A 15,843-nucleotide genomic window follows, 5' to 3' on the forward strand; every position below is an offset into this window, starting at 1 on the left:
GCGCGGGCGGAAGTTCCCCCATCACGCGGCCCCGGCCCGGCTTCGCGCCGCCATCTTGGGCCGGGGCGCCGCGCCGGCAACGCCGCGCCGCCATCTTGGCGCCGGGCAGGGCCGCCCTCACGGCCGGGCGCCATCTTAGCGCGCGCCGCTGCCGGCGGCGCCATCTTAGACGGCGAAGGCGCGCGGCGCTTCCGCCGCCCAGTCGCCATCTTGGGTGAGGGCGGCGCCATGTTGGAAGAGGGCGGAGATGGGTGAGGGCCGTGATGGTGGTGTGGGGACAGAACCGGGCGCTGCTGAGGGTGAGGGATGCCCGCCCCACCCGTCGGTACCGGAGGGGTTTGGGGGATGAGCCCGGAGATCCCGGGCTGTCCCCGTGGTGAGGCCGCTGCGGGCGCGGCCATGTTGAGGCAAAGATGGCGGCGGTGTAAACAAAGGCCGGGGTTTGTGGCCGGCCTGGTGTGGCCTCAGCGTCACCTCGGTGTCCCCCTGTCCCCGTGGGCCTCTGTCCTCTTGTTCCTGCGTGTCTGTGTGTCCAGCTGCCCACACACATTCTGTCCCCGTGTCCCCAAATGTCCCCATGTCCCCATATCCTAATGTCCCCAAATGACCTCATGTCCCAATGTCCCCACGTTTCCCTGTCCCAATGTCCCCAAATGTCCCCATGCCCCCTTATCCCAGAGTCCCTACTTCTCCCTGTCCCAATGTCCCCATTTTTCCCTGTCCCAATGTCCCCATTTTTCCCTGTCCCAATGTCCTCAAATGTCCCCCAATGTCCCCAATATTTCTAAATTTAAAAAGAAAAAAGTTTTAAAAATTGAAAAAAAAAATTTAAAGAAATAAAATAATAAAAATTAATTTAAAATAAATTTTAAAATAAAAATAAAAAAAGTAAAATTCAATATGACATTTAAAATTTAAAATATAAAATGAAATGTAAAATAAAAATTAAAATAAAATAAAATTAAATCCATAAATAAACACCAACAACCCACCAGCATCTCTGACGCCGGAATTCCCACCTTGGTATTTTTATTATTCTCATTTAATTATCATTTAATTCTCATTTCATCATCATTTATTTGCACTCTGCTCTGGGGGGGCCCTGCCCACGCTCAGCGCTCGCCCCCCCCCAGGGCTGCCAGGGGGTCCCGGGGGGATTTGGGGGGGTCTCAGGGCTATTTGGGGGGGTCCCCGGGGGAAATTTTGGGGTTCCCAGGGGGATTTGGGAGGGTCCCAGGAGGGCCTGGGCAAAGTGGGGTTTGGGGGGCACCACGGGCACGGCCCGGGCCAGCATCACCCGCGCCCCCAAAATGGGGAGGGGGCGGCGGGAGCTGCGCAGGGGGTCCAGGAGCGGCCCCAGAGATTTGGGGCGCCCGTCCCGGCTCGGATCTGGGGGTCCCGGGGGGTCCTGGGATTTGGGGGGCTCAGCCAGGAGTGGCCCCAGAGATTTGGGGCGCCTGTCCTGGATCGGATTTGGGGGTACCGGGGTGTCCCAGGATTTGGGGGGCTCGGCCACGATCGGCTCCAGGGGTCTGGGGGTGTCCCAGGATTTGGGGGGCTCGGTCAGGATCGGCTTCAGGGGTCTGGGGGTATCCCAGGATTTGGGGGGCTGGGTCAGGATCGGCTCCAGGGGTCTGGGGGTGTCCCAGGATTTGGGGGGCTCGGCCACGATCGGCTCCAGAGATTTGGGGCACCCGTCCCAGATCAGATTTGGGGGTCCATGGGGGTCCCAGGATTGGGGGGCACCCCCCTGGGTCACATTCAGGGCTCTGGGGGGCTCACCCCGCATCGGCTCCAGGGATTTGGGGGTGTCCCAGGATTTGGGGGGCTCACCCCAGATGGGCTCCAGGGGTCTGGGGCGCTCTGAGAACCTGGGGGGCTCATCCTGGATCAGCTCCAGGGGTTTGGGGGGCTCATCCTGGATCAATTTTGGGGGTCTCAGGGACCCATCCTGGATCAGCTCCAAGGGCCTGGGGGTCCCCAGGATTTTGGGGGGCTCCTCTTGGGTCAGCTCCAGGTTTTTGGGGGCCGGCTCAGGGGGAGAGGGGGAGGTCAGGGTGGTCCCAAGGGTGACACCGGCCCCATCTGGGACCCCCCCAGGAACAGCCCCCAGGGTTGGGGGCTCGGGGGGCTCTTGGGGGGGCTGGGCTGGAGGAGACCCCCCAAAATCCCGGGGATCCCCCTCCCCTGGGATGAGGGGCTGGGATCCAGCTCCATCCGCCTCCCCATTCCCAGCGGGACCCCCGAGCCCCCCTCCCTCACTCCACACCCCCATCCTGGGGCTGGGGTCTCCCTCTGCAGCCCCCTCCCCATGGGGGTGCTGGGGGGGGTCCCCCACTCCTGGACCATCCTGTTCTGGGGGCGTTTGGGCCAAGATCCCTGGGATTTTGGGGTTCTCTGGGATCTCCAGGACTTTTGGGATCTCTGGGATCCCTGGAATCTCCTGGATCTCCAGGGTCTCCAGAAATTCTGAGATTTTTGGGGTCTTTTGAATCTCTGGGATCTCCAGGACTTTTGGGATTTTTGGGGTCTCTGGGATCTCTTGGTTCTGTGGGATCTCTGGGATCTCCAGGACTTTTGGGATTTCTGGGATCTCCAGGATCTCTGGGATCTCTTGGCTCTCCAGGATTTTTGTGATTTCTGGGGTCTCTGACATCTCTGGGATCTCTGGGATCTCCAGGACTTCGGGGATCGCTGGGATCTCCAGGATCTTTTGTTTCTCCAGGGCTGTCCCCTGACTCAGGGGTCCCTCGGGGGTCCCCAGGGGGCTGAGCTCGTCGTGGGCGCTCAGGAAGATTTCGTCGGGGTCGGAGTCGGGCTCGGAGGCGCCGGGGGCCAGGAAGAACATGTCCTGCTCCGTGCACTCCTCGATGGACAGGTAACTGTCGGGCTGCTCCGCCCAGCGCTCCTCACCTGGCTGCGGGGTGGGGGGGGACACGGATGGGACCCCCAGGCAGGGGCGGGAAACGTGGGTGGGTTCACTGTGTCCCCATGTCCATCCCATCCCATCGATCCCATTGATCCCATTGACCCTATGCCATTGATCCCATCCCATTGATCCCATTGATCCTATGCCATTGATCCCATTGATCCTGTTGATCCCATCCCATTGATGCCATCCCATCCCATCGATCCCATCCCATCCCATCGATCCCATTGATCCCATTGACCCTATGCCATTGATCCCATCCCATTGATCCCATTGATCCTATGCCATTGATCCCATTAATCCTGTTGATCCCATCCCATTGATCCCATTGATCCTATTCCATTGATCCCATTAATCCAATTGATCCCATCCCATCGATGCCATCCCATCACATTGATCCCATTGATCCCAACCCATCTATTTCCATTGATCCCATCCTATTGATCCCATCGATCCCATTGATCCCATTGATCCCATTGATCTCATCTCATCCCATGGATCCCATTGATCGCATCCTTCTGATCCCACCCCAATCCCATCCCATCAATCCCAATCCCAGGGATCCCATCCTAACCTCATTGATCCCATTGATCCCATCCCATCGATCCCATCCCATCGATCCCATCCCAATAATCTCATCCTATCCCATCACATCCATTTGATCCCATCCCAATCCCATCGATCCCATCCCATCAATCCCATCCCATCGATCCCATTGATCCTATCCCAATAATCTCATCCCACCCCATCCTATCCATTTGATCCCATCCCAATCCCGTTGATCCCACCCCATCCCCAAATGCCGGGAACGCCACTGGGTGCTCACATTCATGAACCCGCTCTCCATCCCCTCCTCCACGGCCGGGAACCCGTCCTCGATCCCGGGGGTCCCGTCCTCGATCCCGGGGGTCCCGTCCTCGATCCCGAGGATCCATTCTTCAATCCCGATGGTCCCGTCCTCGATCCCGGGTGTCCCGTCCTCGATCCCGGGGCTCCGCGGCGCCGCCTCCGTGTCGCCGCCGCCCTCCAGCCACGTCTCGGGGCCGTCCAGGAAGGCGAAGGAGTCGCGGAGCTCCAGGGAGAGCCGGCTCTGCTCCGCCTCTTCTGCGGGAGAGCCGGGAGCGCTCGGTACCGGCAGCCACCCGATCCCGGTGTCCCTCTGATCCCGATGTCCCCCTGATCCCAGTGTTCTGCCAATTCTGGTGGCCCTCCGATCCCGGTGTTCCCCGATCCCGGTGTCCCCCAATCTCGCTGTCCCCTCTATCCCGGTGTCCCCATGATCCCGGTGCCCCCTAGTCCCGGTGACGCTTTATCCCGGTGTCCCCATGATCCCACTGTCCCTCGATCCCGGTGTCCCCTCTATCCCGGTGTCCCCCCGTCCCTATGTCCCACCAATCCCAGTGTCCCTCTGATCCCATTGTTCCCCCGATTCCCGGTGTCCCTTTGATCCTGGTGTCCCCCAATCCCAATATGCCCCTGATCCCGGTGCCCCCGGTCCCGATGTCCCTTTGATCCTGGTGTCCCCCAATCCCGGCGTCCCTCCAGTCCCAGTGTCCCCTTATCCCGGTGTCCCCCCAATCTCGCTGTCCCTCCAGTCCCGATGTCCCTTCTATCCCAGCGTCCCCCCAATCCCGGTGTCCCCCAGTCCCGGTGTCCCCCCCAGTCCCGGTGTCCCTCCAGTCCCGATGTCCCTTCTATCCCGGTGTCCCCCAGTCCCGGTGTCCCCCAGTCCCGGTGTCCCCCAGTCCCGGTGTCCCCCCAGTCCCGATGTCCCTTCTATCCCGGTGTCCCCCAATCCCGGTGTCCCCCCGGGTGTCCCACACCGCGGGCTCTCACCGGAGCGGGGCCGGGGCTCCCGGGCGGGCTCGGCGGCGCTGCCGGGGCTCTGCTCCCGTTCCAGCGCGGGGCACGGGAGCCCGCGGGTGAGGCGGGACAGGTTGGAGGTGATGTGCGGCGGCACGGTGACCGCGAAGGGGCCCGAGATGTGCAGCCCCGCGCATTTCTCGGCGCGGGAGCGGCCGCCGACCCCCGGCCCGGCCCGGGGGGCTTTGGGGGTGGTGGGCTCCGACTTGGTGCTGCTGCTGCTCTCGGCCGCCGCTTCCAGCGGCTCCTCCAGGCTCTCGTCCAGCTCCGGAGGCGGCTCCGGGGCCGCGGGGGTCGCGTCCGTGCTGTGCTGCCGCTGCGGCCGCAGCTTCACCGACAGCTTCGGCAGCAGCCGCGCCGCCTCCGGGCCTGCGGGGGAGCGCGTCCGGAACGGGGCCGGGGGACCGGGGGGACCGGGGGGACCGGGGGGACCGGGGGTACCGGGGGACCGGGGGGACCGGGGGGACCGGGGGGACCGGGGGGACCGGGGGGGATCTGAGGGGACAGAGCGACAATCCCCAGGGGACAGAGGGACAATCCCCAGGGGACAGGGGGACAGTTCCTGAGAGGACAGAGGGACAATCCCAAGGAGACAGAGGGACAATCCCAGGGGACAGAGGGACAATCCCAGGGGACAGAGGGACAATCCCGAGGGGACAGAGGGACAATCCCAGAGGACAGAGGACAATCCCAAGGGACAGAGGGACAATCCCAGGGGACAGAGGGACAATCCCAGGGGACAGAGGGACAATCCCGAGGGGACAGAGGGACAATCCCAGAGGACAGAGGGACAATCCCAGGGGACAGAGGGACAGTCCCCAGGGACAGAGGGACAATCCCAGAGGACAGAGGACAATCCCAAGGGACAGAGGGACAATCCCAGGGGACAGAGGGACAATCCCCAGGGACAGAGGGACAATCCCAGGGGACAGAGGGACAGTTCCTGAGAGGACAGAGGGACAATCCCCAGAGACAGAGGGACAATCCCAGGGGACAGAGGGACAATCCCAGGGGACAGAGGGACAATCCCAGGGGACAGAGGGACAGTTCCTGAGAGGACAGAGGGACAATCCCCAGAGACAGAGGGACAATCCCAGGGGACAGAGGGACAATCCCAGGGACAGAGGGACAATCCCCGGGGACAGTGGGACAATCCCCAGGGACAGAGGGACAATCCCAGGGACAGAGGGACAATCCCAGGAACAGAGGCCCCCCTTACCGGGCGGTCCGGAGGGGCCGGAGCTGAGCGAGTCCATGCTCTTGGCCGGCCGCAGAGTGACCTTCCCACACTTCTCTGGGAATGGGGCAGGAGAAGGGGATTTGGGGGATTTGGGGGGGGATTTGGGGGATTTTGGGGGGGATTTGGGGATAACCCCCCCCTAGTCCATGGGATCCCCCCGAATTCCCACCTTTCTCCTCAGCCTTCCCCGATTTCCGCTTGGCCTCGTGCCCGGAGCGGCCCAGGTTGAAGATGGATCTCCACTTCTTGGCCTTGAGGGAGCCCTTGCTCCTGTGGGGACACCTGGGATACACCTGGGCACACCTGGGCACACCTGGGGGCACCTGGGATACATCTGAGGGCACCTGGGATACACCTGGGATACACCTGGGTACACCTGGGATATACCTGGGATACACCTGGGCACACCTGGAATACACCTGGGTACACCTGGGATACACCTTGGCACACCTGGGATACACCTGGGCACACCTGGGTGCACCTGGGGATAACTGGGGGACACCTGGGCACACCTGAGGGCACCTGGGATACACCTGGGCACACCTGGGATACACCTGGGCACATCTGGGATACACCTGGGCACACCTGGGATATACCTGGGATACACCTGGGTACACCTGGGATACACCTGGGATACACCTGGGCACACCTGGGCACACCTGGGATACACCTGGGCACACCTGGGATGTACCTGGGGGCACCTGGCCACACCTGGGGAGCACCTGGGGATAACTGGGGGACACCTGGACTATATCTGGGCACACCTGAGGGCACCTGGGATACACCTGGGCACACCTGGGATACACCTGGGCGCACCTGGGTGCACCTGGGGATAACTGGGGGACACCTGGGCTACATCTGGGGGCACCTGGGCAGAACCGGCACACCTGGGTACACCTGAGATACACCTGGGCACACCTGGGATACACCTGGGCACATCTGGGATACACTTGGGCACATCTGGGATACACCTGGGCACACCTGGGATACACCTGGGCACACCTGGGATATACCTGGGATACACCTGGGTACACCTGGGATACACCTGGGATACACCTGGGCACACCTGGGCACACCTGGGATACACCTGGGCACACCTGGGATGTACCTGGGGGCACCTGGCCACACCTGGGGAGCACCTGGGGATAACTGGGGGACACCTGGACTATATCTGGGCACACCTGAGGGCACCTGGGATACACCTGGGCACACCTGGGATACACCTGGGCGCACCTGGGTGCACCTGGGGATAACTGGGGGACACCTGGGCTACATCTGGGGGCACCTGGGCAGAACCGGCACACCTGGGTACACCTGAGATACACCTGGGCACACCTGGGATACACCTGGGCACATCTGGGATACACTTGGGCACATCTGGGATACACCTGGGCACACCTGGGATACACCTGGGCACATCTGGGGGCACCTGGCCTACACATGGGGGCACCTGGGGGACTTCTGAGCACACCTGGAGGGACCCCTGACCACACCCTGGCACACCCCCCGGGTCACAGTGAGTTGGGTTTGGGGGTCCCTGGGGGTCCCCGGGGTGGGGTGGGGGTGTCACCTGTGCCCAGGTGTGCCCGCTGGCCGTACCTGTGCTCGCTGAGCTCGATGATGGTGTGGTAGGGCCGCATCTGGGGGGGGCCGTCGCCCTGGCTCAGCGCGGCCGGGACGTGCAGGGCGGGCACAGCCCCGGGCAGGAGCAGCGAGCGACGGGCACTGTCCCCACCTGGGACCCCAAAACGGGACAATGTCACCTCGGGGACCCCAAAACGGGACAATGTCACCTCGGGGACACAAAATGGGACCCCAAAACGGGACAGGGTCACTTCAGGGACACAAAGTGGGACCCCAAAATGGGACAGGGTCACCTCAGGGATCCAGAGACCCCAGCCTGGGACCCCAAAATGGGACAATGTCACCTCAGAGAGCCCCAACTTGGGATTTAGGGATTGACATGGAGACAATCACCACCTGAGACCTCCAAAATGTGACAGGGTCACTTCAGAGGCCCCAGCCTGGGACCCCAAAATGGGACAATGTCACCTCAGGGACCTCAAAATGGGACCCCAAAATGGGACAGGGTCACCTCAGAGACCCCAACCTGGGATCAGGGAGTGACAGAGGGACAGTCCCCACCTGGGACCCCAAAACGGGACAGGGTCACCTCAGGGAGCCAAATGGGACGGGGTCACCTCAGGGAGTCAAATGGGACGGGGTCACCTCAGGGATCCAGAGACCCCAGCCTGGGACCCCAAAACGGGACAATGTCACCTCAGGGACACAAAATGGGACCCCAAAATGGGACAGAGTCACCTCGGGGACCCAAAATGGAACCCCAAAATGGGACAGAGTCACCTCGGGGACACAAAATGGGACCCCAAAATGGGACAATGTCACCTCGGGGACACAAAATGGGACAGGGTCACCTCAGGGACACAAAATGGGACAGGGTCACCTCAGGGATCCAGAGACCCCAGCCTGGGACCCCAAAATGGGACAGGGTCACGTCAGGGACACAAAATGGGACCCCAAAATGGGACAATGTCACCTCAGGGACACAAAATGGGACAGGGTCACCTCGGGGACCCAAAATGGGACAGGGTCACCTCAGGGACCCAACCTGCCATCGGAGAGTGATGGGGGCATTTCCCCCCTGGAGCCTCCCAAAAGTGGGGAGTCAATGTCCCAATGTCCCCTGGGACCCCCAATGTCCCCTTGGGACCCCCACCCACGGCCAGGGGGGATTATCCCCCTGGAGACCCCAAACTGGTGTCCCCTCAATGTCCCTGTGCTGTCTCCGCAATGTCCCCACAGTGTCCCTGCCGTGTCCCCCTGCTGTCCCCCCAGTGTCCCTCCAGCGTCTCCCCAATGTCCTCGCAGTGTCCCCCCAATATCCCACAGTGTCCCTGCAGTGTCCCCGCATTGTCCCCCCAATGTCCCCCCAATGTCCCCCCAATGTCCCCCTGCTGTCTCCACGCTGTCCCTGCAGTGTCTCCCCAATGTCCCCATGGTGTCCCCACAGTGTCCCCCGATGTCCCCGCAGTGTCCCCCCACTGTCTCCCGATGTGCCCCCAGTGTGCCCCCCCAACGTCCCCATGGTGTCCCCACAGTGTCCCCCGATGTTCCCACAGTGTCCCCCCCGCTGTCCCCATGGTGTCCCCCCAATGTCTCCCCAATGTCCCCGTGGTGTCCCCCCCGTGTCCCTCCAGTGTCCCTGCAGTGTCCCCTGGTGCCCCCGCGATGTCCCCACAACGTCCCCCTGATATCCCTGCAGTGTCCCCCCGCTGTCCCCCCGCTGTCCCCACGGTGTCCCCGCGGTGTCCCTGCCTGGCAGCGGCGCGTCCCCGAAGAGCTGCTCCACGTGAGTGAGGATGAACTCCACCACGATGGACTGCACGCGCACCTCCATGAACGCCGCCGTGCCGTTGAACCCCGAGGCCTCGATGTCCCTCGAGCTGGGCACAGCGGGGACACCGCGGTCACCAGGGGTGAGGGGACAGCTGGGTCACCATGGGGTCACCAGGGGTGAAGGGACAGTGGGGACAGTGGGGTCACTGGGGATAAGCGGATAGCGGGGACAGCAGGGTCACCAAGGGGTGAGGGGACAGGAGGGTCACTTCAGAATGAGGGGACGGTGGGGACAGTAGGGGTGAGGGGGCAGCAGGGTCACCTCAGGGTCAGGGGACAGCAGGGGACAGTGGGGTCACTGTGGGATGAGGGGGCAGCAGGGTGAGAGGGACAGTGGGGACAGCAGGGTGAGGGGACATCAGGGGACACACAGGATGGAGGGTGATGGGGCTGAGGGTGACAGGGCTGAGGGTGGCAGGGGTGACAGTGGCAGGAGTGAGGGTGACAGGGCTGAGGGTGACAGGGATATCAGTGACAGGAGTGAGGGTGACAGAGCTGAGGGTGACAGGGCTGAGGGTGACAGGGATATCAGTGACAGGACTGAGGGTGACAGGGCTGAGGGTGACAGGGATATCAGTGACAGGAGTGAGGGTGACGGGGCTGAGGGTGACAGGGATATCTGTGACAGGGCTGAGGGTGACAGAGCTGAGGGTGACAGGGCTGAGGGTGACAGGGATATCAGTGACAGGAGTGAGGCTGACAGGGCTGAGGGTGACAGGGCTGACGGTGATAGTTACAGGTGACAGTGACAGGACTGAGGGCGACAGGGGTGAGGGTGATGGGGTTGAGGGTGGCAGTGACAGGCGACAGTGACAGGGCTGAGTGTGACAGGACTGAGGGTGACAGGGCTGAGTGTGACAGGGGTGATAGTGATGGGGCTGGCAGTGACAGGGGACAAGCGTCCAGACTGACAGTGACAGTGACAGTGACAGGTGACAGCACAGGTAACAGCGACAGGTGGCAGTGCCAGGTGCCAGTGCCAGGTGCCAGGTGTCCCTCACCGCAGCAGGTTGGGCGCCCAGACGATGGCCAGGTTCCTGGCGTGCATGTTGGTGCGCCCGCTGTGCGCCGCCATGCGCAGCAGGTGCCGCATCAGGAACTCCAGCGTCCTGCGACAGCAGCGCCACACCTCAGCGCCACCGCGGGGGACACGGTGACACCGCCCGGGGGACACCGCTGGGGATGTCACCGACCCCCCTTCACCTGTAGTGAGGCGCCGGCAGCTCCTTGAGCACCTCCTTGATCTTCACCAGCCGCGCCTCCTCCATCTGGATGGCCACGGCGTCCTGCGGGCACAGCGCGGTGACGGCGCGGTGACAGAGCCACCCGCCGCCCTGGGGACACTCTGGGGACACGTGGGGACATCGGGGACTCACGGCGAACTTGTCGTAGAGCTGGTAGGTGAGCAGGGGGTTGGGCAGCTCGCGGCAGTAGGCCTTGCACAGGGAGCTGACGCAGTGAACGTCCTGCAGGTAAATGTCCCGCGACAGGTCCGGGCTGCGCTGGGCCTCAAACTCCGTCCTGGGGTGGGATTTGGGGTTTGGGGATTTGGGGTTTGGGGATTGGGATTTGGGGTCTGGGCTGCACTGGGCTTCAAACTCCTGCCTGGGATTGGGATTTGGGGTCTGGGATTTGGGATATGGGATTGGGGGTATGGCCTTGGCATCCAGACTGTGCTGTGCCTCGAACTCTTGACTGGGATGGGATTTGGGATTTGGGATTCGGGATTTGGGATGGGGCTCTGGGCAATTCTGGGTTCTCCCAGGAACAGGAGAGAAAAGTGCTCAGGGGAAGAAGCGGAGAAGGGAAAATCTGTCCCGGGGAAAGTGAAAGAGAACGGGCAGGGAAAACCCCAAAAACAATAAAGAGGGAAAAAGGGAAGGAAAGGAGCGGGGGAAGAGGGGCCGGAGCGGGATGGGGGAAGGGAAGGGGCAGGGGGGGAGAGAGGATGGGCCCATCCCTGCCAGCCCGAGTCCGGTCCCACCCCTGCTTCCACCTTTTCCCATCCCATTCCTGCCCCCTCCCTCCCGCCCTCTCAGTCCCGGCATCCTCCAGACTCCACCCCCGTCCCGTCCCGTCCCATCCCATCCCATCCCGTCCCATCCCATCCCATCCCATCCCATCCCATCCCATCCCATCCCATCCCATCCCATGCCATCCCATCCCATCCCGCCCTGTTCCCCACTCCATCCTCATCCTTATTCACATTCCCAACCCCACTCCCATCCCATCCCTGCCTCGTTCTGATCCCAACCCTGATCCCCCCGTCCTCCTCTGTCCTGATCCTGCCCTGTTCCCGCTGGATCCCAGTCCTGCCTCAATCCCTCCGCATTCCTGCCCCAATCCTTTCTCCATCCTGATGCCAATCTCCATCCCTGCCCTGTTCCTGCCCCAACCCCTGCCCCATCCTGATCCGGATTCCTTCCCATCCCTGTTCCTGTCCCTATTCCTGAATCAATCCCATCCCATCCCATCCTGTCCCCAATCCCATCCTATCCCAATCCCATCCCATTGATCTCATCCCATCCCATCCCATCCCATCCCATCCCATCCCATCCCATCCCATCCCATCCCATCCCATCCCATCCCATCCATCCCATTGATCTCATTGATCCAATCCTGATCACATCCCATCCCTTCCCATTGATCCCATCCCATCCCATTGATCCCATCCCATCCCATCCCATCCCATCCCATCCCATCCCATCCCATCCCATCCCATCCCATCCCATTGATCCTATCCCAATCCCAATCCCATCCTGTCCCCAGTCCTGTCCCTGATCCCATCCCCAGTGCTGATCCCAATCCCATCCCGTCTCCAGTCCCATCCCATCCCAATCCCCGATCCCATTCCTAATCCCTATCCCAATCCCATCCCAATCCCCAATCCCGTTCCCATCCCCAATCCCATCCCTATCCCAATCTCGATCCCATCCCCATCCCGGTCCCGCTGACCGCAGCCGCTGTGTGTTGGAGGACACCCCGGACAGGCGGTAGATGCCATCGACCACCCCGTGCTGCTCCACGAACTCCGTGCAGCTCCGGAGCACCTGCGGCACTGCGGGGCACGGCCCGGCCCCGCGGGGTCCCGGTGAGCCCCATCCCATGGGATCCCATTCCAGTCATCCCCATTACACAGGATCCCAGTGATCCCTGATCCCATGGGACCCCACTGAGCCCAGCCCCACAGGGTCCCGGTGAGCCCCATCCCATGGGACCCCACTGAGCCCCATCCCATGGGACCCCACTGATCCCAGACCCCACAGGGCCACTGGTTCCTGAGGGATGGGGCCACCAACTCCACAGGATTAGGCCACCAAATCCCAAGAAATGAGGACACCAACTCCACCGGGATGAGGCCACCACATTCCAAAGGATGAAGCCACCATCTCTAGAAGGACAGAGTCACCAAATCCCAAAGGATGGAGCCACCAAATCCCAAGGAACGAGGCCACCAAATCCCGAGGAACAGGACCACCAAATCCATGGGGATGAGGCCACCAAATCCCAAAGGATGGAACCACCAAGCCCACAGGATTAGGACACTGAATTCCAAGAAATGAGGACACCAACTCCACTGGGATGAGGCCACCAAATCCCAAGGAACAAGGCCACCAAATCCCCGGGGATGAGGCCACCACATTCCAAAGGATGGAGCCACCAACTCTAGAAGGACAGAGTCACCAAATCCCAAAGGATGGAGTCACCAAATCCCAAAGGATGAGGCCACCAAATCCCAAGGAACAGGGCCACCAAATCTGCAGGGATGAGGCTACCAACTCTACAGGATTAGGCCACCAAATCCCAAGAAATGAGGACACCAACTCCACCGGGATGAGGCCACCACATTCCAAAGGATGGAGCCACCATCTCCAGAAGGACAGAGTCACCAAATCCCAATGGATGGGACCACCAAATCCACGGGGATGAGGCCACCAAATCCCAAGGAACAAGGCCACCAAATCCAAAAGGATGGAGCCACCAAATCCCAAAGGATGGAGCCACCAAATCCCAAAGAATGAAGCCACCAAATCCATGGGGATGAGGCCACCAATTCCCAAAGGATGGAGCCACCAAATCCTGAGGAACAGGGCCACCAAATCCCAAGGAACAAGGCCACCAAATCCATGGGGACAAGGCCACCAAATCCCAAAGGATGAAGTCACCGAATCCCAAGGAACGAGGCCACCCAATCCTGAGGAACAGGGCCACCAAATCCGTGGAGATTAGGCCGCCAAATCCCAAAGGATGAAGCCACAAAATCCCAAATGATGAAGCCACCACATCCATGGGGACGAGGCCACCAAATCCCAAAGGATGGAGCCACCAACCCCAAGGCCCAGACCCCTCCACCCCTCAGGCCCAACCCCCCTGAGATTGGAGCCCCAGCGAGCTCCAACCCCCCCAAATCCCGGCCGAGCCTCGGTGGCCGCGACGCTTCCTGGAGCCCCGGTGACGCAACGGGTGGCGCAAGTCCCCTCCGAGTCCCCTCGGGGGCCCCTTCCCCGCTTCCCACGGTGGCCCTGGTGGCCCTGCTGTCCCCTGGGGGGCTCGGGGAGGGTGGTGGCACTCACCGTCCTGCCCCGAGCGCTGGAGATGCTCCTGGAGGTCGCAGCCGAAGAGGCGCTCCCGGGAGCCGCCCTTGCGCCTCGCCCGCTGCCGGGCCTTGAGCGCCAGGGACATGGGGACACGGGGACAGCGCCGGGGACAGCGCGGGGGACACGGCCGGGGGCGCGGGGGCCACGCCAGGGGGGTCCCGGCGCTGTCCCCGCGGGGGTGGCAGGAAGGCGGAGGCCGCGCTCGAGGCGCTTCCTGCTCCCCGCGGCCACAGCGAAACCACAGCGAGGGCGGGGACGCCTGCGCACACGCGTGTGCAAGGGGCACGCCCTGGGGACAGGGGAGGTGTGAGTGTGTGAGGGACACGGCCTGGGGACACCTGAGTGTGTGAGGGACACGGCCTGGGGACACCTGGGTGTGTGAGGGACACCTGAGTGTGTGAGGGACACGGCTGGGGACACCCGAGTGTGTGAGGGACACCTGAGTGTGTGAGGGACAGGCCTGGGGACACCTGGGTGTGTGAGGGACACGGCCTGGGGACACCGGGGTGTGTGAGGGACATGGCCTGGGGACACCTGAGTGTGTGAGGGACACCTGAGTGTGTGAGGGACATGGCCTGGGGACACCTGAGTGTGTGAGGGACACACCTGGGGACACCTGAATGTGTGAGGGACACACCTGGGGACACCTGGGTGTGTGAGGGACACCTGAGTGTGTGAGGGACACCACTGGGGACACCTGAGTGTGTGAGGGACAGGCCTGGGGACACCTGGGTGTGTGAGTGACACACCTTGGGGACAGGGACAGGCCAATGTGTGTGACACACCTGGAATCACTTGGGCACATCTGGGGGCATTTGACCACACCTGGGGACACACCTGGGGATATTTGGGGACATCCTTGCACACCCCCTTGCACACTCCCCTGCCCCCCCACCAGCCCACCTGCACCCCCACCCCACTCCGGCCCCACCCCTGTGTCACCCCTGTGTCACCTTTGTCACCCACATGTCTCGGTGTCACCCCCATGTGCACCCTGTGTCACCCCCGTGTCACCTCTGTGTCTCAGTGCCATCCCCGTGCCACCCACATATCACCCATGTGCCACTGCGCCAACTGCATGTCACCTACACGTCTGTGTCACCCGTGTGTCTCAGTGTCACCTCATGTCACCATGTCACCCATGCCACCCGTGTGTCACCTGTGTGTTACCATGTCACCCGCCTGTCTCGGTGTCACTCCCGTGTCACCATGTCACCAATGCCATCCCTGTGTCACCCACATTACCCGTGTCACCCGTGTGTCTCGCTGTCACCCATGTCACCCCCGTGTCACCTGTGTGTTACCATGTCACCCGCCTGTCTCAGCGTCACCCCCATGTCACCATGTCACCCATGCCAGTCACCCGCGTGTCTCGGTGTCCCCCCGGTGTCCCCGTTGTCCCCAAGGTGTCACACGGGTCCCAGTCCCGCGGGTCCTTTATTTACAGGGTCTATACACGGCTGTACAGCCCCTCCCCCACCCGGGGGGGAGGGGACACGGCTGTCCCCAAGGGCCACCACCCCATGGGGGAGGGGACACGGCTGTCCTCGGTGCCACCCAGCCCGGGGGGGTTTGGGGGGACGCGGGGTCTCCGACCCCGCTCGGTTTTGGGGAGTTTGGGGGGTCCTGGGGGGGTCCCCGATGTCACCACGAGTGTCCCCAGCCCCTGCTCGGGTGGCACCAGGGGACAGGAGCTTGTCCTGGGGCTCGTCCCCAAGCCTGTGACAGCAGGGCGGTGGCACTTGGGGACCAGAGTCCATCTCTGAAGCAGGGAGGTGACACTTGGGGTTACCAGA

The sequence above is a fragment of the Melospiza melodia genome, chromosome 25 (genome assembly GCF_035770615.1).
Source record: "Melospiza melodia melodia isolate bMelMel2 chromosome 25, bMelMel2.pri, whole genome shotgun sequence".
NCBI lineage: Eukaryota > Metazoa > Chordata > Aves > Passeriformes > Passerellidae > Melospiza > Melospiza melodia.